The sequence below is a fragment of the Balaenoptera ricei genome, chromosome 2 (genome assembly GCF_028023285.1).
Source record: "Balaenoptera ricei isolate mBalRic1 chromosome 2, mBalRic1.hap2, whole genome shotgun sequence".
NCBI classification, from domain to species: domain Eukaryota; kingdom Metazoa; phylum Chordata; class Mammalia; order Artiodactyla; family Balaenopteridae; genus Balaenoptera; species Balaenoptera ricei.
The window spans coordinates 3,973,639-3,997,056 of record NC_082640.1 but is presented as its reverse complement, the minus strand read 5'-3'; positions in this window follow the sequence as shown (position 1 = coordinate 3,997,056).

The following is a 23,418-nucleotide window of genomic DNA, read 5'->3' as shown; positions in this document are numbered from 1 at the left end:
AGTCTTTAAAAGATAATCAGCTTTTTGAAGCAAAAATAATAAAGAGTGTATTATGGCATTATAACACAAGGAGAAGGAACATATATGAGAACAGTAGCACAAAGGTCAGGGAAGGAAGAGGGCCTAAGGGCCTGATCCTACACTCAGAATGGTATAATATCCCTTGAAGGTAGACTGTGCTAAGTTAAGGATGTATACTTAAGTCGTAAAGCAACCACTAAAATCACAAAACAAGGAGGTACGGCTAATAAGCAGGAAAGAAAATAAAGTAAAATCGTAAAAAATATTCTATTGACCCAAAAGAAAACAGAAAAAGAAGAAAAAGGAAACAGGACAGATGAGTAAATAGAAAACAAATATGAACATGGTAGATTTAAACCCAACCACATCAATAATAATATTAAATGCTAATGGTCTAAACAACCCAAGTGAAAGGCAAAGATTGTCAGATGGTATAAAAAAAGAAAAACCCGTCTATATACTGCCTTCAAGAAACCCACTGCAAATCTAAAGACACAAATAGGACAAAAGTAAAAGGATGGAGAAGGATATACCATGTTAACACTCATCAGAATCTAGAGTGGCTATATTAATATCGGTACATTTCAGAGCAAAGAATATTACCAGGAATTTTAAAAGGTCACTTCATAATGATAGAAGGATCACTTTATCAAGAAGACATAACATTCTTAAACATTTATTCCTCTAATTACAGAAATTCAAAAATACATGAAACAAAAGTGATGGAATTAAAAGGAGAAATAGGCAAATATACAATTAAAATTAGAGGTTTCAGTATCCCCTTTCCAATACTTGATAGAGCAAGTAGACAGAAAATCAGTGAGGGCTTGAACCACGTTATCAACTAAGTTGCCCTAATTGACATTTTTAGAACACTCTATCCAACAAATGCAGAATACACATTTGCTTCAAATGCACATGAAATGTTTAGCAAGGTACACCATACTGTGGGCCATAAAGCGAATCTCAATAAATTTAAAAAGATTTAGGGCTTCCCTGGTGGCGCAGTGGTTGAGAATCTGCCTGCCAATGCAGGGGACACGGGTTCGAGCCCTGGTCTGGGAAGATCCCACATGCCGCGGAGCGACTAAGCCCGTGAGCCACAATTGCTGAGCCTGCGCGTCTGGAGCCTGTGCTCCGCAACGGGAGAGGCCACGATAGTGAGAGGCCCGCGCACCGCGGTGAAGAGTGGTCCCCACTTGCCACAACTAGAGAAAGCCCTCACACAGAAACGAAGACCCAACACAGCCATAAATAAATAAATAAATAAATAAATAAATAAAATTTAAAAAAAAAAAGATTTAAATCATACAATGTATTTGCTCTGACTAGAATAGAATTAAGTTAGTATTATTAACAGAAAGATCTAGAAAGCCCTTAAATATTTGGAACCTAATAACAAACTTATAAATATCATACGGGTCAAAGCAGAAATCAAAAGGGGCATTAGAACATATTTTGAACTATGGACACTGGAAAACTATGGAAAATGGAAGTATACATATCAACAGTTGTGAGATGTAGCTAAATCAGCACTTGAAGGAAATTTATACCAAAAATTAAGAAATAAATCAATAACCTAAACTTCTACCTCCTTACAAAACTAGAATAAGAAGTGCAAATTAAACCTAAAGCAGACAGAAGAAAGGAAATGATGAAGATCAGAATGGAAGGAAAATTTAAAAAGTGAAACAATAGAGAAAACCAATGAAACCAAAAGCTGGTTCTCCGAGTAGATCAATAAGATTGATAAACCTCTAGCCAGACAAATTAGAAGAAAAAGAAGATACAATTTATCAATATCAGGAGTATAAGAGGAAACATTACTACAGATTCTACTGAAATTAAAATACAAGGAAATATTAAAAACTATATGCCAATAAATTTGACAACTTAGGTGAAATGGAAAAGTCCCTTAAAAGACACAAATTACCAAAGCTCTCTCCAGAAGAAATAGATTTAAAAACTACAACAAAAGAAAATTACAGGTTAATGTGCCTCATGAACATTGACACAAAAAATGCTTAATATTTTTTAGCAAGTCAATTGCAACAATATATACAAATGATACAACATTATGACCAGTAAGAATCAAAAATGACTGTGTGGCATATCTAGGTGACTAATGCCTGAGATACCTACATAGTTTCTCATGGTCCAGTAGTGGCATCGTAAAGCAGCTGAAATTTACCCCATGCTTCTAAGGAGGTGTGGATAGAGCTTACTTAGATGGAGCCAGAGCTGTAGAGAGTCAGCACCAGAGGACAAGGGACACAGTTCTGTATCAGCAACCAAGGATCAGATGGGGCACCATATATCCTAGCATGTGCCAATGTGTGTTCAGATGACAACTGAAGCCGAGGCAGCTCTGGTTCAAATTCTGGCTGTACGCCTAAGTGTGTGACGTTGTGTAAGTTACTTAACCTCTCCCAGTGTCTTCATCTCTAAAACAAGGGAAATAATAGCACCTACATTGTTGGGAGATTTAAATGAGACCATGCAAGTACAGTACTCACTCAGGCCAATGTTTAAAAAAAAAAAAAAAAAAGATAAAGAATGTAGTGCCTTCCCCTAAAAAGAATTAAATTTCATTTTGTCAAGATGATGCAGTCAGGTGGGAACTGGGAAAATAACTCGCAGCTTAATACTTGTTCTGGGGTTTTGTTTTTTGTTTTTATCTTTTGCCAAAGAAGTTGACACACAGAGGTACCCTTCGTTTCTTGCCCTTCCTATTATTATGAGAAATTAAGTAAGTCTCTCAATCTACTGTGGCCTAAATTGCAAAAGGAAAAGACACATGAAAAGTCTGGACAGTAATATACTGGAGCCAGCTCACATTGACTCATGAGAATCAACTGTTAAATTTTCCAGAATTTTATGAACTGGTTGTTAAACAGCCATTATTAGAAAGTAAATTATATAAACTTACAAGTAAATAAATTATATAAAAACAAAGATAATGATACAAAAAAAGAAAACTACTGAACAATATCCCTGATGAATATTAATGCAAAATCTTCAACAAAATGTGAGCAAACAGAATTCAATAGCACATTAAAAGAATTATACACTATGACCAAGTAACGTGAAATGCAATGAGGGTTTAACATACAAAAGTCAATCAATATAATGCACCACATTAACAGAATGATGGAAGAAACCCACATGATCATCTCAACTGATGCAGAAAAAGCATTTGACAAAATGTGATGCTTTTTCACGATACAAACACTCAACAAACTATGAATAGAAGAAAACTATCTCAACATAATAAAGGCCTATAGGACAACCTCAGAGCAAACACTGTACTCAGTGCTGAAAGACTGAAAGCTTTTCCTCTAAGATCAGAAACAAAACAAGGATGCCTGCTTTCACCACTCCTATTCAACATAGTACTGGAAGTCCTGGCCAGAGCAATTAAGCAAGAAAAAGAAATAAAAGGCATGCAAATTGGAAAAGAAATAGTAAAACTATCTCTGTAACAGATGACATGACCTTATATAGAGAAACCCCTAAAGATTTCTCAAAAACACCTGTTGGAACTAATAAACAAAAGTAGCAAAGTTGCATGATACAAGATCAAAACACAAAAATAAGTAGTGTTTTTATACACCGACAATGAACAATCTGAAAAGGAAATTGAAAAAAAATTCCACTTACAATAGCATCAAAAAGAATACAATACTTAGGAATAAACTTAAACAAGGAAATGAAAGACATACACTGAAAACTACAAAACGTTGCTGAAATAAATTAAAGACATCAATTAAATGGAAAGAGAGCCTGTATTCATGGATTGGAAGACTTAATATTGTTAAGATGTCAGTTCAACCCCAAACAACCTACAGATTCAAAGCAATCCCTATCAAAATCCCAATGGCAATTTTTGCAGAAATAGAAAAAATCCATCCTAAAATTCATATAGAATCTCAAGGAACCCTGAAGAGCCAAAACTATCTTGAACAAAGTTGGAGGTCTCACATTTCCTGATTTTAAAACTTACCACAAAGCTCTGTGATCCGGCAATCCCACTCCTGGGCATATATCTGGAGAAAACCATAATTCAAAAAGATACATGCACCCCAATGTCCATTGCAACACTATTTACAATAGCCAAGACATGGAAACAACCTATATGTCCATCAACAGATGAATAAATAAAGAAGATGTGGTATATATACAATGGAATACTACTCAGCCATAAAAAAGAATGAAATAATGCCATTTTCAGCAACGTAGGTGGACCTGGAGATTATCATACTAAGTGAAATAAGCCAGACAGAGAAAGACAAATATCGTACGAGATCAGTTATATGTGGAATCTAAAAAACTGATACAAACGAACTTATTTACAAAACAAACAGACTCACAGACATAGGAAACAAACTTGTGGTTACCAAAGGGGAAAGGTGTGGGGGGAGGGATAAGTTAGGAATTTGCGAGTAACATATATACACTACTATATATAAAATACATAAACAACAAGGACCTACTGTGTAGCACAGGGAACTCTACTCAATATTTTGTAATAACCTATATGGGAAAAGAATCTGAAAAAGAATGGATATATGTATATATGTATAACTGATTCACCTTGCTGTACACATGAAACTAACACAACATTGTAAATCAACTATACTTCAATTAAAAAGTATTTTTTAAATAAAAGAATATATAAAGAACTCCTATAACTTAACAACAAAATAACCCAATAAAAAAAATGGGTAAATGATTTGAATAAGACATTTCTCCAAAGAAGATTACAAATAGCCACAAGCGTATGAAAAGATGCTCAACATGCCTAACCATTAGAGAAATGCAAACCCGAACCAGAATGAGATACTACCATCTCATACCCATTAGGATAATGACTATTAAAAAAAAAAAAAGAAAAAACAGAAAATAACAAGTGTTGGTGAGGACACGGAGGAATGTGAACCCTTGTGCACTGTTGGTGGGGATGTAAAGTGGTTCAAATGCTAAAAGAACGGTGTGATAGTCCCTCCAAAGACTAAAAACAGAACTACCATATGACCCAGCAATTCTACTTCTGGGCACATATGTATAAGAAATTGAAAGCAGAGTCTAGAAGAGCTATTTGTACACCCACATTTACAGCAGCATTATTCACAATAACCAAGAGGTGGAAACTACCAAGTGTTCATCAACAGAAGAATGGATAAAGAAGACGTGCTATATACATACAATGAAATACTATTCAGCTTTTAGAAAGTAGGAAATCCTGTCATATGCTACAACATGAATGAATCTTGAGGACATTATGCTAAGTGAAATAAACCCACCACAAAAAGACAAATACGGTATGATTCCACTTACATAAAGTATCCAAAGTAGTCAAACTCATAGAAACAAAGTAGAATGGTGGTTGTCAGGGGCTGGGGGAAGGGAGACATGGGGAGATATTCTTCAATGGGTACAGAGACTGGGTTTTACAAGATGAGAACAGTTCTGGGGCTTGCACAGCAATGTAAATATACTTAACGCTACTGAAATAAGTGGTTAAGATGGTAAATTTTATATCGTGTGTTTTATCACAAAATTTTTTTTAAATCAAAGGTAATAAACAAACAGACCTCATCATTTCCTAGTTACTTCGCTCTATCCAGTTTACACTCTTGAGGTTACTTCTACTGTGTTTATGAGGTAGACATACTATGTACAGCTGGGCCTCTGCACATCACTTCCCAACTCGGCGTTCAAGGACATCTCGTTGATAGCTTGAAATCGGCCATGATGGGAGTATTTACCCCCCGCAGAAATTGGGAAACACTAAAAATTGTTTGTTTGGAGTGCTGGTTGCTGAATATGTACCTGCCACCACTAGGCTCAGCAGAGATGCTGGTCTCAGTCCTGTCTGCCGCTGAACGATAAACTCTCCACCGGCACAGGGCTCGGGATAATGAGGGTGAGAGTTGAGACGTGTGAAGAGCTTTACTTCTGCCACTGGCCCCAGGGGAAAGGGATGTAAAAAGAAAAAGATCACAAGGACCTGATGGGGAGAGTGTGTCAAGCCTGCAGTTCTGTGTCTCAGCCTCTACACAACTGCTGCATTACTCACAGTGGCCTTGCTGCCCAGGACAGCCCAGATCAAACCCCTGCAAACCGAACCGAGCCTGCACACCCAGCTCTATGCAAATAGATCTCTCTATTATCAGCGGAGAGACGGCCCAAAGCAAGTGGTTCTGGATTCATCCTAATGCCACCAAAGGCAAAAAGATCCAGATCATTGAGGACATAGGTGGTAAAGTCCGGCTGATAAGGTGTCCTATGACTCTTTCTTCAAAGACTTGCTACTTGTTTGCTAATTTGGCAACTTTGACGAGCGCTATTATTATATTAGCACTAGGAGGAAGTCACTGGTGCCCCCTTGTGGCAAACTTTGCAAAAGAGCAAACCCCCAACTGCCCAGAAGACGCGGAAAAGGAAAGGTGACAACAAGTGCAGAACAGGGTGACCTGCTGCTCTGGCACTTGTGTTATGAATGGGGGCAGTGGTGGGACGCAGGTCTACACTGTCTCTAGAAATGTGCTGAGTCAACGTAACGCTTCAGAAAATGTTTTTAAGAAATAGAGGCAGCTTGTCCTTGTAGAAGGAGGATTGCACTGCAAGTGTTAACTGCAGCTGTGCCAGCCTCACCTGGGCATGTTTCTCAAAGTCTCGTCCTCCATCCGACGGCCTGCATCATACTCCCCAGTACGCTGATAAAAATGCACATTCCGGGGGCTTCCCTGGTGGTCCAGTGGGTAAGATTCTCGCTCCCAATGCAGGGGTCCGGGTTCAATCCCTGGTCAGGGAACTAGATCCCACATGCATGCTGCAACTGAGAGTTCGCATGCTGCAACTAAAGACCCCATGCAGCCTAAATAAATAAATAAACATTTTTTTAAAAATGCACATTCCCAAACGTCACCCAAACCCTACAGATTCAGTTTCTCTGGGAGTGAACGTGCTAAACAAGCTCCCCAGGTGTTTCTTATGAACACTGTTTGAGAACCACGTGAATTCAAAGATGAGCAAGAAATTCAAGTGGGCTGTCATTGTTGTCAGAGCCATCTGTCACTGAAAGGCTCTCATTGACTCTGTCCCTGATCAAAGGAAACTGAAGGGGCAGGACAATTAAGTATGATATGTGCTCCTGGATGGATCCTGGTCCAGGAAAAGGATATTCGTGAGGCAACTGATGACATTTGAAAAATGTCTGAAGATTCGTTAATAGTATTGTTTCCATGTCAATGTCCTTGTTTTGGAATACGGTCCATAATATTGTAATAACTTTGTATGGGCACAGATGGTTACTATACCGTGGTGATCATTTCATAATGTATGCAAATGTCAAATCACTATGTTGTACACCTGAAACTAACATAATATTGTACATCAGCTATATTTCAACGTAAAAGTCCTTGATAGGAATTCCTTGGCAGTCCAGTGGTTAGGACTCCGAGCTTTCACTGCCGAGGGCCTGGCTTCCATCCCTGGTCAGGGAACTAAGATCCCGCAAGCCATGCGGCACGGCACAGAAAAAAAAGAAAGAAAAAGTCCTTATTGTGATAATTGAACTATGATTACATGTGTAGTGTTAACATTTGGGAAAGCTAGGTAGGGAGCCTCTAGGAATTCTTTGCACTATGTTTTGCAACTTTTTTGCAAATACAAAATTATTTCAATATTTTAAGTTACAAATTAAAAAAATTTAAGTCTCCCACTTGGTAAGCACGCATTTTATATCTTTGCTACTTTAAGTGTGGACCAGCTGCATCAGGTACCCCGGAGAGCGAAGAAACAGGGGACCGCTCCAGACTGGTTGGCGTCAGGTGCAACAAGCAGGGAACTTACATAGAGGCTGGTCTCGGGCGCCAAGCAGAAAGTCAAGAAGATCTCCACGCCCACCCACCAGACAGGCCTTAGGGGACTCAGTCAGGTATTCAGGCCGGATGGTCTCAACACCCACGCACTCTCAAGCCTTCCTCCTCCAAACCGCTGCTGCTCGCGGGGGAAGAGTAGGCGGAAGGCACAGTCCCAGGACCGCGGAGGCGTGAGGAGCCTCCGACTGGCCGGTCCACGTGCAGGTCACCTGGAGGTCACGTCCTCTCCGAGACCTCCTTCCCCACACTTGCACGGCACCCTGGGCTCACGGAGGCCGCCCGGGGCTCTGGGGCGTCGGGACCCTCACCTGCAGCACCCCGGGCAGGACAGACACTGCCATCCTGTTCTCGCCCCAGCATCCCGTGCTGGTCACTCGCGTCACCCAGGCCCCGCGGCGGCTGGGGTGGCGGCGTGAAAGTCGGTCCGGGATGTGCTTTCCTCCAAGCCCACCAAGGCTGGTCTTCAGAATCCGCCAAGGAAGTGGCGTCTCTCCTCGTGTCCTTTCCCTCTTATCCGTAGGCCCTCCCGGTACCCCAGGCTCCCGGCCTTTCTCTCGAGCCACGAGGATCACGCTCTCAGCTAGTGCCCGGCCCAGAGGGCCCTAGCGACCAGCCCACTCTGCAGCCGGGGCCAAGGCCTCCTGCACAGTGGAGGCCCCAGGACGTTTGCACGTGCCAAGCGCGGAGCAGGGCCGAGGGGCGCTGGGGCGGGGGGTGGGGCGGGCCGGACACCACTGCCAAATGTGGGAGGACCTTCCGGGCCCCTTAGGTCTCACCGCGCACTTGTCTTTACTCCAGGCCAACCCTCGGAGGAAGCAGCTGCCAGGCCGGTGACACCATCACTGCAGAAAGCAGGGAGGAGGCCGCGGTGACAGCCACACCCGGTCCCGGGGACAACAGTCAGCGACTCGGAGATCTGCGGGGGGACGGTCTGAGCCTCACGGCAGTTTATCCCTCAAAGCCTGGCGTGCAGAGGTCTCCCCCGACTCCCTTTCTTATCTCAACCCTGCTGGGAGTGTGTGAGCGTGTGAGCGTGTGTGTGTGCGTGTGTGTGTGTGTGCGTGTGTGTGAGTGTGTGTGTGAGCGTGTGTGTCACCGTGTGAGTGTCAGCGTGTGTGTGCGCGCGTGTGTGTGCACGTGTGTGTGAGCGTGTGTGTGTGTGCGTGTGTGTGAGTGTGTGTGTGTGCGCGCGCGCATATGCATGAGAAAGAGACCTTGAGATTCAGAGAATGAAATGAGAGAGACAGAAACGTCCTTAAAAATCCATCCGAACCGGGTGTGTAGAGTCAGCGCCACCTAGAATCCCGCCTGCACAGTTTCACTTCTCCCTCCCCCCTCCCCCCTCAGGAGACCTCACATTCTAGAACCCCGTTCCCAAAGGGGAGGGCTGGGCTGGGAGTAGGGGAAGCCGAATCCTCCAGCGAGTTTTTAAGCTGCTTTTGGGGGAGAACTACAGCAACAGTTCTCACACTGCTTTGCCTAGGAATCATAAGAGGTAATTCTCCTAGTTCTTGGGCAGGATCCAAAAAGGGGCATTAAAAAAAACTTTTTTTTATTAGAGTATAGTTGATTTACAATGTCGTGTTAATTTCTGCTGTACAGCAAAGTGACTCGGTTATACTTATATATACACACTCTTTTTCATATTCTTTTCCATTACGGTTTATTATAGGATATTGGATATAGTTCCCTGTGCTCTACAGTAGAACCTCATTGTTTATCCATCCTATATATACTAGTTTGCATCTGCTAATCCCCAAACTCCCACTCCATCCCTCCCCCACACCCCCTCCCCCTTGGCAACCACATGTCTGTTCTCTATGAGTCTGTTTCTGTTTTGTAGATATGTTCATTTGTGTCGTATTTTAGATTCCACATATAAGTGATATCACATGATATTGGTCTTTGTCTGACTTACACTTCGCTTAGTGTGATAATCTCTAGGTCCATCCATGGGGCTGCAAATGGCGTTATTTCATTCTTTTTTATGGCTGAGTCGTATTCCTTTGTATATATGTACCTCATCTTTATCCATTCCTCTGTCAACGGACATTTAGGTTGCTTCCATGTCTTGGCTATTGTGAACAGTGTTGCTGTGAACATTGGGGTGCATGGATCTTTTCGAATTAGAGTTTTGTCCAGGTATATGGAAGAAGCATTTTTAATAAATATTCCCAGGGAATTCGGCTGAGGGGGGTCTGAAGAGCACCCTCTGAGGAGCAGTGCTTCTCAAACTTTAACATGCATTCCTAGGGAATTGGGGTTTTTTTTTTTTTAACTTTATTTATTTATTTATTTATTTATGGCTGTGTTGGGTCTTCGTTTCTGTGCGAGGGCTTTCTCTAGTTGCGGCAAGTGGGGGCCACTCTTCATCGCGGTGCGTGGGCCTCTCACCATCGCAGTCTCTCTTCTTGCGGAGCACAGGCTCCAGACGCGCAGGCTCAGTAGTTGTGGCTCACGGGCCTAGTCGCTCCGCGGCATGTGGGATCTTCCCAGACCAGGGCTCGAACCCGTGTCCCCTGCATTGGCAGGCAGACTCTCAACCACTGCGCCACCAGGGAAGCCCTAGGAAATTGTTAAAATGCACATTCTGATTCAGTGGGTCTGGGTGGAAGGTCCTGCATTTCCAACAAGCTCTGAGAACATGCAAATATTGCCTGACACAGAACCTGCTCAGAAAAGCAGGTTTCCCTGGTATGCGGTGTTGGTCCGTTGTACCCCTGACTGCTTTGTTCTCTGATACCATGTGCTTTGCTCTGTTCTAAGCTTCCTGAGTTCTCAAAACTACAGCTCAATCTAGGAAAGCTATGACAGTAATTTTGTGTAGCCTTCTCCCTGCTAAAAAATAAATGAAATGTTGTGTGATGGCTTGAGCTTAGATAAAATTGTGTTAGACAACCAAACAGAACGAAATCTTGCCAGTCAGCTCAGAATGAGTCTATTTTTGAAAGCCATATAAAATTCAATAGAAAGTCTGCTGGGACCAGGTGCCTTCCGGTCTTTGGAGACAAAACTGCTAATTCAGGCTCCAGCTGCGAACATATTTTTCTTCTTAAGTTTTCTTTCCCTCTTGGGAAAAAGACTTTTCAGTTCAGTGACAGCGGAGCTCCAGAGCCCATTCGGAAAGAATTTAAACTGTTCTCCAGTTTGTTATCTGCTGAACTGTGTGCCTTCCAAAGGCCCTAGTAGGGGGGCACCTTCACTGTGTCCATGGCCGTGGGAGAGATGGCACCTTGGCCTTGGATGATCGTGCAGAATCAGGGTTTCAGAAAGGCCACAAGAGGCCCCTGAGATTCTTTAGTTGCTAAGGTTGTTGGAGATTTTCCTCCTATTTTAAAAAATTTTTACTTTTTTAATTGTGGTAAAATACACATAACAAAATTTACCATTTTAATTATTTTTTTAAGCATATAGTTCAGTGGCATGAAGTACATTCGCACTGTTGTGCAACCATCACCACTATGCAGCTCCAGAACTTTTTCATCTTCCTAAACTGAAACTCTGTACCAATCAAATGAGAACTCCCACTTCCCCTCCCCCCAGCCCCTGGTAACCACTGTTCTGCTCTCTATCTCTACGAATTTGACTACCTAGATACCCCATATGTCTTCGTCAGCTCAGGCCACCATAACAAATGACCACAGACTGGATGGCTTATACAATAGACATTGATTTTTTCATGGCTCTGGAGGCTGGAAGTCTGAGATCAGGGTGCCAGGATGTTTCTAGTGAGGGCTCTCTTCCTGACGTGCACATGGCCACCTTCTCACTATGTCCACACCTGGTAAGGAGTGGGGGAGGGAAGGAGAGAGAGAAGGAGAGAGAGAGAGAACTAGCTGGTGTCTTATAAGAACACTAATCTTATTGGATTAGGGCCCCACCCTTATTACCTCATTTAACCTTTTTATTTTTTTAAGGCCACGCCATGCAGCATGCGGGATCTTAGTTCCCCGACCAGGGATTGAACCCATGCCCTCTGCATTGGGAGCATGGAGTCTTAACCACTGGACCACCAGGGAAATCCCCTTTTTTCTTTTTTTTCCTCTCATTTAACCTTAATTACCTTCATCAAGGCCTCATCTCCAAATACAGTCAGATTGGGGGTTGGCGCTTCAACATGAGAACCGTGGGAGGACTCAGTTCAGTCCATAACATCATGAAAGAGGGATCAGACAGTATTTGTTCTTTTGTGTCTGGCTTAATTTGCTTAGTATAATGTCCTCAAGGTTCACCCGTGTTATAGCATGATCAGAATTTCATTCCTTTTAAAGCTCAAATAACATTCCATTGTATGTATATACCACATTTAGTTTATTTATTCATCTTTTAAAATATATTTATTTATTTATTTATTTTTGGCTGCGTTGGGTCTTTGTTGCTGCGTGTGGGCTTTCTCTAGTTGCAGCGAGCGGGGGCTACTCTTTGTTGCGGTGTGCGGGCTTCTCATTGCAGTGGCTTCTCTTGTTGTGGAGCATGGGCTCTAGGCACACGGGCTTCAATAGTTGTGGCACGCAGGCTTCAGTAGTTGTGGCATGTGGGCTCAGTAGTTGTGGCACATGGGCTTAGTTGCTCTGTGGCATGTGGATCTTCCCAGACCAGGGCTTGAACCCGTGTCCCCTGCATTGGCAGGCGGATTCTTAACCACTGGACCACCAGCGAAGTCCTATTTATTCATCTGTTGAGGGACATTTGGTTTTTCCCATCTTTTGGCTATTGTGAATAATGAACACTGTGTACAGGAATCTGTTTGAGTCTCTGCTTTCAGTTTATTCTGTGTATACCCAGAAGTGGAACTGCTGGATCAAATGGTAATTCTATGGTTGTTCTACTGAGAAACTGCCATATGTCTTTAGACTCCTGAGGATGGGCACATGTTGACATGTGGTTCCAAGGCCCCATCATATCACCTCAACCCAGGGCTGACCCTGGCAGAATCATAATGGGAGAATTTTATCCTTCTCTCTCTGAAATGTGTTCAGCATCTCTAGTGCTTCGTGGTTGTCTGGGGTCTAACCTCTGGTCCCCAACCTTCCTTCAAGGCCCTCAAGAAGGCAACTAGTTACTTGATGTTGTCGTTGTTCTTTTTTTTTTTTTTAAGTCTTTATTGAATTTCTTACAATATTGCTTCTGTTTTATGTCTTGGTTTTTTGGCCGTGAGCCATGTGGGATCTTAGCTCCCCGACCAGGGATCGAACCTGTACCTCCTGCATTGGAAGGCAGAGTCATAACCACTGGACCACCAGGGAAGCCCCTTTTTCATTTTAAAATGGAAACACGCACTTCTTATTTAGAAGACAACGTGACAACGTCGCTCAAAATTGGAAACTAACGAGGAGTGCAACCCAGTGATGCCACTTCTTTCACTGACAGGAATATTGTGCAGGACGTTTCACCCTCAGGCCTGTCAGCCTTTCCTTTATGTCTTATGGATTTCATCTTTCTGAAAAAGTGCTTTCCGTCACCAAGATTATACATTTTTTCTCCAACAATTTTTCTAATTTTTTTTTAAGTGTTGCAATTTTTTAAAATTAATTAATTTATTTATTTTTAGCTGTGTTGAGTCTTCGTTTCTATGCGAGGGCTTTCTCCAGTTGCGGTGAGCGGGGGCCACTCTTCATCGCGGTGCGCAGGCCTCTCTCTGTCGCGGCCTCTCCTGTTGCGGAGCACAGGCTCCAGACACGCAGGCTCAGTAGTTGTGGCTCACGGGCTTAGTTGCTCCGCGGCATATGGGATCTTCCCAGACCAGGGCTCGAACCCGTGTCCCCTGCATTGGCAGGCAGATTCTCAACCACTGCGCCACCAGGGAAGTCCCATATGGCTTCTCTTAACTAAAATTTGTTGAACAAAAATCACTTTCATCACTTTTGTTAGGAACTGTCAAAAGAATAATTATATGTAATCACCTCTCAAACTATGGATGCACGTGAATTAGAATTCTTGGTGCAAGTTTACATCAAAACTGAAACATTACTGTAGATCCTCATACTTTTTTCTTAAGCTATGAGAAACTGAGCTGAATATTTATTTCCTGACTGATCTTAAACACTTTTCTTCTTTTCATTGGAGAACATTTTGACAAATTGATTAAATACACTTCTGCTTATATTACATGGCTTATTTCTTTATGTTTGTTTATGGCAAGTGATGCTATTTTTTTCACATGTGGTAGTCATATACATTTTTCTTTTAAAATACATTTATATTAGTAAACGTGAGTCAAATTAAAAAAATGTACACATTGAAATTTGGGAAACACTGACAAAACAAAATAAAAAGTATTGGGACTTCCCTGGTGGTGCAGTGGTTAAGAATCCGCCTGCCAATGCTGGGGACACGGGTTCGAGCCCTGGTCCAGGAAGATCCCACATGCCGTGGAGCAACTAAGCCCGTGTGCCACAACTACTGAGCCTACGCTCTAAGGCCCGTAAGCCACAAGTACTGAGCCTATGTGCCACAGCTACTGAAGCCCGCACGCCTAGAGCCTGTACTCCGCAACAAGAAAAGCCACCGCAATGAGAAGGCCACGCACCACAACAAAGAGTACCCCCGGCTCGCCGCAACTAAGGAAAGCCTGTGCGCAGCAATGAAGAACCAATGCATCCAAAAATAATAATACATAAATTTTTTAAAATATGAAAAAATAAATAAACAAAAAATATTTACCCAAGTGCCTGCAAATAGTAAACACACAATGAAAGGTAGCTACTATGTTTTAAACATTTTAACTTATTTTTTTAGTTAAATTATGGTGAAATTATACATTTATACTATTTATTTACAATTTAAAGTTGACCCAACAAATAGATATTGCCTGCCTGTAGCATGCCAGGCCATGGGAATTCAAAGATGAGAATGAAGGAAATATCCCCTGCTTTCAAGAAGCTTTCATTTTAGTGGAGAGAAAGAGATACTAAACAACTAGTGACGTCACAATGTTTTATTTCTTATTATGGACTATGTACTTTGAAAGGAAAGTACAAATGGAGTGAGTATTGGCAAGAGAGCTCGTATTGGCAAGAGAGCTCTCTGAGACGGAGCCAGGAGGCCATCAAGAGAAGGTGACCTATGCGTGTCTCAGCCTGGATGGAATCTGACCTTTTGACCTGATGAAGTCATCCAGAACATCTGCCAGAAACTCCCGACAACCTACCAACTTGTCGGACACTTACCCTAAAATAATAACTCATGACAGTCTTTCTGTTTATCAGACACCTATCCTAAAACCACCTGTGATTCCTTAGGGACAATATATTTTCTGACCTACGCCACAGTCCATCACAATTATTGTCAGGCAACTTTTAACAACTTCACGGCTTTTTGTCTTTATAAGCTCCTGACTCTTTCTCTTCCCCAGAACACTCTTTTGCGGTGACCCGAATCTGTCTTCCGAATTGCAGTTCTTAAGATCCCCAGTAAACTCTTCTGATCTGCAGCCTCTTGCGTTATTGTTTTGGTTGACATTACAAAGTGCTATAGGAGCACAGGGGAAGTGGGTCTGCCGGGGGATCCGGAACTCTTTCAGGAGGAAAGCAATTGAGCGGAAAGGTGAAGGGTGACGAGAGGGAATGAAGTTTCTGGCCGGGGACAGAGGGGGATGAGGCTTCACAGGAAGGAACCCTGAGAGCCTAGCGTGCCAAGCGCCGCATTTTCACTTGCCTCATTGTGGCTGGCGGAGAGCCGCTGAATGATTTTGTTCTGGGAGGTGAAACAATCTGCATGTTAGAAAGCTCACTCAGGCAGGAGCCACGTGGAGAAACCACTGGAGGGAACAAGGCTACAAGCAGGAGAGGCAGGCAGCTGTGTAGCAGCCCACGTGGGAACTGATGCGGCCACAGCCGGGCAGAACCAGGCGAGGGTGGGCCGATGCCACGCTGGGCCAGTGGAAAAGCTGGTTCCGTGGCGGCTGGGAGACGCAGCGCGAGGGGAGGCCCTCTCCAGCCCTTCCCACGAGCCTACCAGACTTCGAGAGAATCCTGCAGTCAGCGCCGCTCTCTCTTAGGCAAACCAGAACAACATTCTTTGCAGCCACAGGATGACACTGTCATGCAAAATAACAGGAACTGTTTGGTTTCCAAATCAAGCAACTGTTGATTGCCTTGTCTTTGGAAATCAGTATTCCATTCACAATACTGCAAATGCCTGCTGATGAATGTGACTTGAACAGATGTTAAAATAATGTTTTGGGCAATGAGGGTGCTCTGTGAACAAGGTTAGAATCTTCCCATTACAATTTTCCAACACCACACACCTGACATCTTTGCTAATTGAAACTGCTGGATATCATTCGCCATGAATCCTCCTCCTAGGGCTAATGTAGCATGAAATTATGCCAATTGAAGCAAAACAGAACGCATAATAAACACTGGCAAAACCAGTGACTTCTTTGCATATGGAGAATAAAATCAAGTTTTCTTCTTGGAACATGTGGCCAATTCTTTTTTGTTTTTTTTTAAGTAGAATGCACAAAGCAAAATAAGGAATGTTTACTAAATTGCATTGTAAGGTAAAAATTCACTGGTATGGAAACAGCAATAAGGATCATAAAAAGGATTCTACTCAAGATTTTCTCTGGTTTCTGGAAGGTGTTTGTGACAACCTGGTGCAGATCTTGCACGTTAAATACTCAAGGCAAATCTGGCTGTTTAGGGCCCAATCACCAAAGACATACAATTCTCCCATCAGCTGCAGTTCTTCTCTGTTTCTTTGCCCTCACCTAAGGGTTAGGTAAACCTTAATAATAATAATAGTAGTAGTAACTAATATTTATTGAGTGTGTGCTATGAGCCAGATATGGCCTCAGAGCTATGCATATATTATCTCAATCCTCTAGACAATCGTATGAGGCAAGTACTATTATTATTCATACTTTTTAGCTGAGGAAACCAAGGCACAGAGAAGTTTACTAATTTACTGATTTGCTGAAAGTCAGACAGGGCAGAGTCAGCACTCAGACCTGGGGACTCCTGACTGCCTTCTGCACTGCCTCTAATTGGGAGGAGAGCTTTGGTGTCATATCTTGGGTTCATACCTTAAGCAGAGTCTCCTGCCTGTGAAACTAGAAAACCTATCACACAGTCTTCGTGTCAATGAAATACAGCTAAAAGATATAATTAAAAGGTAAGATTTCATTCACAGTGATGACCTTACTGCCACCAAAATAAGACTCAAAATACTTGGGCATTAATTTAACTTAGGAACCAAGAGAGCTAATCAATGAAAACTGCAAAATCAAAGTGGAGACTTTTTAATCTGAGTCCATCCTCATTAGAGTATAGAAAAATATTTAATATTCTTTCTTGTTTTTTCTGGATAAACCTCATCACAAATTTATAAAGTTCTAGAAAATATTCTTTGAGAATTTTAATTAAAATGAATACTACAAAGAGAAAAATCACGTCTTCTCTCGGTATCTGGGGGGATTGGTTTCAGGACCCCTCGGAGATACCAAAATCCGTGGATGTTCAAGTTCCTGATATAAAATGGTGTATATTTGCATACGATCTACATACATGCTCCCTTATACTTTAAATCGCCTCTAGATTCCTTGTAATAGCTTATACAATGTCAATGCTATGTAAATAGTTGTCAGTGCACAGAAAATTCAAGTACTGATTTTTGGCACTTTCTGGATTTTTTTTCTGAATACTTTCAGTCCGCAGTTGGTTGAATCTGTGGATGTGGAACCTGAAGATACGAAGGGCTGACTGTACTTTAAACTCACAATTAAAACTAAACAAGGCTCTCCAGTAATTAACTTCAACCATTACTTGGATGTAGGGAATTATAAGCCCAGGAGTACCACAGCAGAGGGGAAAAGGAAACTAATAAATACTGTTGGAACAAGTCTACAGCTGGGTAGCAGATGGACAAATCTGTCTGAGTCCCCAAACTGCAAACTATTACAAATGGATTAAAAAAAAATTAAAATATATAAAATCTATAAAGCACTAGCACAACCAGCTGGAAAAGATAAATAAACTTATGAATGAACAAGTCAAAGTTATTATCAGTTCTAAGATGTTTGGATATTTTAAAGATATATAATTGCATAACGGAACATATTTTGTACACGTCAAAAAGAAAACAACAGTCAAGAAATTACATATGTGAGAATACAAGTGACAAAAGCTGTCTGTTAAGTACATGCAAATAACAGAAACAAAAGTATTTATTAAATGCCCATATTTCATTCCAGGAGTGATTCCAAGTAGATGAATTCAGAGTGTACAAGGAGGTAAATCAACTATACTCCAATAAAAATTTTTAAAAATAAAAGTGTACAGGGAGGGAAACAAAGATAAAATCAGTACTAAGTAAACTATAAGCATACATTTTACTTTTTCATAAGATTTACGTTTTTTTAATTTTAATTTTACTTATTTATTTTTGGCTGCGTTGGGTCTTTGTTGCTGCGCGCAGGCTTTTCTCTAGTTGTAGCGAGCGGGGGCTACTCTTCGTTGCGGTGCACGGGCTTCTCACTGCGGTGGCTTCTCTTGTTGCAGAGCATGGGCTCTAGGCGCGTGGGCTTCAGTAGTTGCGGCTCACGGGCTCTAGAGCGCAGGCTCAGTAGCTTTGGTGCAGGGGCTTAGTTGCTCGGTGGCATGTGGGATCTTCCTGGACCAGGGATGAAACCCATGTCCTCTGCATTGGCAGGCGGATTCTCAACCACTGTGCCACCTGGGAAGTCCCATTTAGGTTTATTTTGTCATAGAGAGATTAGTTAACTTGAACTTCATAAATTTCTTATATTGGTTACTCATCAAATAAGCTAACATTACTCCTATATACTGTTTAAGATTATTAAAATGTGTATTTGTATTCAACTAAACTGAATCATAATTTCGACTAATGTTTTTATAACAGTAATTATATTTTACAGTAGGTCAGCTTAAACATAATTCCAAGATGCTTAGGTAACTTAAAAACTTGGATTAATAAGTCCATTTGATTAATGAATAATTTTTTGATACCTGAATAATTTCGAAGTTAAGACTGAATAGTGAACACCAATTAATAAGCATGATTTTAAGTTTTGGGGTTTTACTTTTGGGTTTTTTTTTAATGCACGAGTGGTTATATCTTTGGGTTGTGTTAAAAAATGTGTTCATTTTGCTGCTTTAATAAGGTGTATGTATGTGGCTGTAGAGAGTTGTGTTATATATATCAGTGAGCTTTGCTAGTCACTGAAATGCTTATTTGTAACAAACAGGTCTCTGTTACCTAGCTCCCAGTTTTGTATTTGAAATACAATTTAGTTACTTTAGTTAAAAGTTATAATTGATATTCATGGCTAAGACTACACTAGCGGCAATAGTGACAGAAAATTACAACCGTGTATGCAAAGTAATTAGATGAGTTTTTGTTTTCAAAGAAAAAAGAGAGTAGTTTTGTCTTAAAAGTAAAACTTTGTTTCAGAATACATGAGTATAATGAAAGATACAGTTTGAGTGAGTAACCAGTTGCTGAGCATGTGAAGGGAGTTTACTTGCCTTAGTTTATACTCCCTGAGTCTGAAAAGACACCATGATACATGTTAAATTTTGACAAACTTTGCCAGTTTTGACGGGCTTATTCACTAAATAACTGTGTAGACGTGGGGGAGCATCACGAGACGTTTACTTTCATAAATTCTATTGATGCACAACTAGGCCATGGTTTGCTACCTGTTGCATGAGAGAGTGTGGTCCTAGAGTTCATGCCAGGAGCTCTGGGGGGTTAAAAAGTTTACCCTTTACCTTCTCGGAAATCTGCTCAGATTCCATAGCTTACCAGAATAATGTCCTTGATTATTCAAAACAAAACACAAAATGTTCCTCACTTGTGAAAAAGCCAAGGTTCCTTACAATCCTGAGCTTTCTTCCGTGTTTATTTTTAAATATTTTCACATTAGTTAAATAAGTAACTGAGAAATGATTCTTAGGCTCCCTGTGATCCTATCTCAGTAAAGTATCCAAATATCTTCTGATTATTCTTTTGATTTTGTCTTTCTAAAATCAAGCCTTAAAATTTTAAAAAGGGGGAGATATCTTTTACACTTAAACTAGTTTTGATATCTCCTAGATGACCCTTGGACATCACAAAGATGTATTCTTTTCACCTTACAAAAGGAGAAATAATTGTTTGTTTGATATGCTCCATATTTTTTTAATTAAAAAAGTTTTAATTGAAGTATAGTTGATTTACAGTGTTGTGTTATACATTCTTTCTTTAGTATTCTTTTCCATTATGGTTTATCACAGGACATTGTATATAGTTCTCTGTGCTCTACAGTAGGACCTTGTTGTTTATCCATCCTATATATAATAGTTTGTATCTGCTAATTCCGAACTCCCAGCCCATCCTTCCCCTCCGTATTTCTTTATTAGCTCAACACTATTGTAAGAACTGCATGGAATAAACCGTCAAATCAGAAGAGATGTTCAGCCTTCCCTACGTTAAGTTTGTATCAGTAAAATGTTATTACTATCCGTATTCTGGAATTTGGATGTTTAATGGGAAGGTCTTGGAGATTTATAAGTGCCCTCAGTATCTCTGTTATATTCTTACTTTCAGGGGAAGCACGGATTAAATCTTGATGAAATAGTAAGGTACTGACCCCCACAGAGAACTTTACTTTCCTCCATCCTGATACCGTGTTTACGGTAATCTATTAACCACAGCTATTTGGTCTCATGATCATACAGGTGTCTGCTTCCGTCAGATGCTTGTCTGAAGGCTCAGAGATAAGACAGGATTTGTTCCTCATGAAATGACAGTTGCAGAGCCCTATGGAAAGGACTGTAATTGGTACTTATAAACTATTGATACTTCAAAGACTAGATGGCTGTGTACAGGCTTGTGAGCTGGCGTTGCTTAGATAACATGCAGAAGATTCAGTGAACTCAGCGGGGGTTTCCAGGACTCTTTTTTTTTTTAGTTTATTTATTTTTGGCTGCGTTGGGTCTTTGTTGCTGCGTGAGGGCTTTCTCTGGCGAGTGGGGGCTACTTTTCGTTGCGGTGTGTGTGCTTCTCATTGCGGTGGCTTCTCTTGTTGCGGAGCACGGGCTCTAGGCACGTGGGCTTCAGTAGTTGTGGCACATGGGCTCAGTAGTTGTGGCGCACGGGCTTAGTTGCTCCGCGACATGTGGGATCTTCCTGGACAAGGGCTCGAACCCGTGTCCCCTGCGTTGGCAGGTGAATTCTTAACCACTGCGCCACCAGGGAAGTCCCTCCAGGACTCTTTTTAATCCATGCAGACATACCTATGAAAGCAGATTGCCGACCCCAGACCCAGCCACATAAGAATCAATTCCATAGGACTGAACTGAGGAAAATTTCACTCTGGTATTTTGTTTAGAATATTGCTGGTATTAGTTTTAATACTCTAGTTTCCACGCAAAGAGTAGGAAGCCCTGTCTCTGTCTTTTTAAGTTATAGCTCTCAATTTAGTATCCCATGCTTTGGTAAACTGAAACATTTGTACATTTTTAATGTACAAACTTTTTCAAACTTTTGTACATTTTTAATGGTATCTGATTCTCACTCACCGCTCAGAATTCAGAAAACGCTTTTACTGAATCACCTCTCTCTTTATACTATCATTATTTGTATAGGTTTAATAATAATTTGTCCTCCTTTTTACCAGAAAATAATGGAAAACTCACTTGTGCAATCAGGATCATATCCAGAGTGCTCTATTTGAGAATGATTCTGATTCAGTCAGGTCTAAATAGGTGTTGCTGGTGAAATCTGGTAACTAGAGTGTCTTAGGAGTGGTAGTTGCCCAGTAGTGTATGGTTCTGGGTTGCAGAGTAAACTCAAGTTGGCCTGATAGGTAATTAATTTTCTCGCTACACGCACGTAAATAATTAAGCCAAGCAAATCTAATGAGACCAGCTTTCTTGGATCGAAAACAATCTTTGGCGATTATTTCTGATTGCAAGTGAGGGAAACTGTCAGAATATTTATGCAAAACTTGGAAACAGACAAAAGAGATTTCTGGTTGTTCTTTCAGTGCAGTGCTAGGTTTGCCCTTTGATTTTCTTTCTATTGATTGGGCTGTTTTGCAAGTCTTTAAAGGTGAACCTAAAGAGGTCTGGTAGTGATGCAAATAATCTGTCTGGTGGAAAAGATAACCACGAGTTCCAGTCTATTGCCCTGTAGCATATTAAACAGTTTTTAATCTAACCCAGCAATTTCATCCTAAAAATCCTTTATTAAATTGCCTGTAAGTGCCCTGCTCTGCAAATGCTCCTGGAGCCATTATTAACATCTTCCTGGATTCCTCATTAATTAATGAATTGGAAAAAAACTTTGAAATGTGTTTTTACATATTTGCATTAAGGTTATGATTTTACCTATTTTAGCAGAGATTCAAAATGTTTGTTAAATAAACGCACAGCCCCACAGATGAAGAGTCAGGTTGTGCACTTTGAAGATGCGAGAAGGGGGCTGAAGTCTAGCCCAGGCTCCCACCACTAATCCTCTTCCCTGTCGTGGGGCTGCATCCGTCCACAGGAAGAGCATCTTTTTCTTACACAAAGATGTGCCTCTGGGGATGAACATATACACACTACTATATATAAATAGATAAACAGCAAGGACCTACTGTAGAGCACAGGGAATTATATTCAATACCTTATAGTAACCTATAATGGAAAAGAATCTGAAAAAGAATATAAATATATATGTATAACTGAATCACTTTGCTGTACACTTGAACTAACACAACATTGTAAATTAACTATACTTCAATTTAAAAAACTAAAAGAAAAGATATGTGTACATAACAGCACATTAATAACATCAAAACATTCCAAACACTATATGTAGTTACACAATGGGCTGTGTCAATGCCTAGGAGTGTTTCTATAAACCAATAGTACATGAAAAAGAGTAGAATAAAAAAAAAATGTAGGGGCTTCCCTGGTGGTCCAGTGGTTAAGACTCCGCACTTCCACTACAGGGGACGCGGGTTCGATCCCTGGTCGGGGAACTGAGATCCCACATGCCGCAGGGCGCGACCAAAAAAAAAAAAAAAAAGTAAATTACTTGATGGCAAGATCCTGTGGCCCCAGCCCTACAGCCCCTGGCACCTGGCAGGCATGGTGCTCACTACACACGTTATAATAGAATACATTTGCACGGGATATACACGCTAAAGAGAGTATTGTAAGATTATGATGTGTGTGTAACAATCCAACTCCAACGAGGCTGGAGAGGATTAGAGCCGTGTTGTCAAGGCTCTGCTACCAGACTGTGGCCTTTGAACTTCACGCTGTGTCTAAGGAGAGCTGCAGAATATTTTTCAAGAAACAATTTGATGACAACAGTATTACCGGAAGTCGTGGTGACCATTTGGACAAAGATGAATGTGGGATAGAGTTGGCTCCAGCATTCCCAGTCTTGAAAAGTGGCAGAAGATTGAGAGTGAATGATTCTCCATTTATAGAGTAAAGGGGAGTTTGAAGTAATGTAAATAGCAACAAGATTGACGTTGATTCTTTTTCTGTAAAGCTGAGTAAATTTCTAA